Consider the following 3,674-nt stretch of genomic DNA (forward strand, 5'->3'; position numbering starts at 1 on the left):
TGCATATGAATAACCTTTTCCATTATCAACACCCCCCACCAGAGTGGTGCATTTGTTACAATTAATGAACCTTTATTGACAAATCATAATCACCCAAAACACATAGTGTACGTATGGATTCACTCTTGGTGCACATTCTATGGATTTTAACAAATGTAAAATATTTCCACCATTATCATATTGTACAGAGAAGTTCCACTGCCTTAAATATCCTGTGCTGTGCTTGTTCATTCATACCTCCCTATCCCCAAAATCATTTCTACTGTCTCGATAGTTTTTTCTTTTATAGAATTGTCATATAATTAAAATAATAAATACATAGTATGTAGTCTTTTCAGAATGACTTCTTTCACTTGAGAATGCGATTAAGGTTCTGTGACTTTCTGTGGTTGGATAGTTCATTTATTTTTAGTGCTAAATAATATTCCATTGTTTTAATGTACCACAGTTTATTTATCCATTTACGTATCAAAAGATATTTTGGTTGCTTTCATTTTTGGGCAATGATGAATAAAGCTACTATAAATAACAATGTGCAGGATTTTGCATGGAGGTAAGTTTTTAATTCCTTTGAGAAAATCCCAAGAAGCACAAATGCTGAACTGTATGGTAAGAATATGTTTAGTTTTGTAAGAAACTGCCAACTACCTTTCAAAGTGACTATGCCATTTACATCCATACCAGCAATGAATGAGAATTCCTGTTGCTTCACATCCTTGCCAACATTTGGATGTTATCCATGTTCTAGTTTTGGCAGTCTAATAGGTGTGCAATAGTATCTTATTGTTTTAATTTGCATATCCCTGATGACAAACGATCACATATGTGGAGTATTTTTTCACATGTTTATTTTAAGTGTTTATATTTTTTTGGTGAGGTGTCTGTTAAAGTCTTTGGCCCTTTTTGATTGTTTTCTCATTGTTATGTTTTAAGAGTTCTTTCTATATTTTGGGTAACAGTCCTGTAGCAGAAATGTCCTTTGCAAATACTTCCAATCTCTGGCTTGTCTTTTTATCTCTTGAAAGTGACTTGCAGGGCAGATATTTTTTAATTGTAATCAAGTCTAGCTTATCAATTTTTTTTTCATGGACCATACATTTGGTATTGTATCAAAAAAATTATTGTCAAAGCAACCCAAGAATGTAAAGAATTTTTTCTATAAATTGATAGATGATTTTACAAATCATCTAGAATTTCTTTCATGTTATCTTCCAGGAGTTTTATAGTTTTGCATTTTACACTTAAATTTTTGCTTCATTTTGAGTTAATTTTTGTAAAAGTTGTAAGTTTTTTTTCTTTTTCCCTTTTTTACATGTGAGTATTCAGTTCTCTTCTCCCCATACCATTTGTTAGAAAGACTGTCTTTGTTCCATTGTATTGTCTTTGCTCTTCAGTTGACTGTTTCCTGAGTGGTCTATTTGTTAGCTCTCTATTTTGTTCCATTGATCTATTTTACAGGTCTTTGTGTCAGTATCTACAATAAGTGTTGAAGTCGAGTAGTGTCAGTCCTTTGACTTTGTTCTCCTGTGTTGCTATTTTGACTATTCTGGGTCTTCAGCTTCTCTCTATAAACTTTAGAATAAACTTGTTGATACCTATATAACTTACTGAGATTTTTTTTTTATTACTGAGATTTTCTTTTTTATTGACAACATTGATTCTTCCTATCCATAAAGATGGAGTATCTCCCCATTTACTTAGTACTTTGATTTCTTTCATCAGCTTAGTAGTTTTCTTCATATAGATCCTGTTTTTATTTGTTAGATGTATACAGAAGTATTTTATTTTACAAGGTGCTAATATAAATGGTAACGTGTTTTTAACTTCATATGTCATTTGTTCATTACTGTTATATACAAAAGCAATTTAATTTTTTTTATATTTACCTTGTGTCTCACAACCTTATACAACCTAAATACAATAGTTTAATAGTTCCTGGAGATTTTTTGTCAATTCTTTTGGAATTTTTATGGGGATGATCATGTTATCTGGGAGCAAAGTTTTATTACTTCCTTCCCAATCTAAAAACCTTTTATTTCCTTCTCTTATCTTATTAGCTAGTACTTCCAGTACAGTGCTGAAAATGAGTGGTGGGACATCTTTGCCTTCCTTGCCTGATCTTAGCAGGGCAGCTTCTAGTTTCTCACCATTAGGTATGATGTTAGCTCTAGTCTTTTATGTATAGGCTTTGTCATGTTGAAGACATCCCCTCCTATTCTTAGTTTGCTGAGATTTTAATCATAAATAGTTATTGGATTTTGTAAATGCTTTTCCCACATCTGTTGATATGGTCGTGTGATTTTTCTTCTTTAGCCTATAAATGTGATGGGTTACCTTAATTTATTTTTGAAACTTGAATTGGCCTTGCATTTTGGGACAAATCCTACTTGGTTATGTTGTAAAATACTTTTTATACATTTTTGGATTGAATTTGCTAAATTTTGTTGAAGATTTTTGCACCTGTGTTCATAGGAGTTATTAATCTACACTTTTTTTCTTGTAATATTTTTGCCTTGTTTTGGCATTCGGGTAATGCTGGCCTCACAGAATGAGTTAGGATGTTTTCCCTCTGCCCTTACCATCTGAAAAAGATTGTAGAGAATTGGCATAATTTCTTCCTTGTTTGGTAGAATATTCTAATGAGCCCATCTAGGCCTGGTGCTTTCTTTTTTAAAAGGTTATTAATTATTAATTGAATTCCTTTATTAGATATAGTCCTATCAAGTTTTCTATTCATCTTGTATGAAGCTTGTAGGTTGTATGTTAAAAAGAATAGGTCCATTTCATATAGGTTATCAAATTGGGTATGGAGTTTTTTAATAATAGTCTTTTAATTTCCTTTTAATATACATGAAATTTGTTGTGATGGTCTCTCTTTTATTGCTGATATTAGTAATTTGTGTTTTCCCTTTCTTTCTTAATTGGCCTAGTTAGCCCAATAAAATATTGAACACTTTAAAATCTTTAAAACTCAGGAAATGAGGATTAGAAAATAACTTTCTTATAATTTAATAAGTGATATTTACAAAATCTGTATTTAATGGATAAATTTTTGATGCTATGTTAGGAAAGTCAGGGATGAGAAAAAATATTCTGTTATACTGTTCTTACTTTACTGGATGTCCTGGTTGGTGGCATGTGATTAAAAAAAAAATAGAGATGTAAAAATTGGAATAGGAGGCAAAATTGGCCTTATGTAGACACAGTATAATAATTTGACATAGAAGCAATATACAACTATTAGAATTAACACAAAGTTCAGTTAAGCTGCCAAATACAAAATGGATTTCAGTGGTATATAGAAATCAGTAGTGGGACGCCTAGGTGGCTCGGTTGGTTGGACGACTGCCTTCGGCTCAGGTCATGATCCTGGAGTCCCGGGATCGAGTCCCGCATCGGGCTCCCAGCTCCACGAGGAGTCTGCTTATCCCTTTGACCTTATCCTCGCTCATGCTCTCTCTCACTGTCTCTCTGTCAAATAAATAAATAAAATCTTAAAAAAAAAGAAATCAGTAATATTTATTTATACTAGCCATGACCAACTATAAATGTTAAAAAAAATCATTAGGCTAATAATAACAAAAATAATGTCTAGAAATTACTCTCACAAAGAATGTATAAGAACTTATTGCTCAAAATGTAAATAATTTATTAAGTAAGAAAGAGCAATAGGG

This window comes from Lontra canadensis, unplaced genomic scaffold (assembly GCF_010015895.1).
Source record: "Lontra canadensis isolate GAN:19392208 unplaced genomic scaffold, GSC_riverotter_1.0 scaffold119, whole genome shotgun sequence".
In the NCBI taxonomy this organism is placed as follows: domain Eukaryota; kingdom Metazoa; phylum Chordata; class Mammalia; order Carnivora; family Mustelidae; genus Lontra; species Lontra canadensis.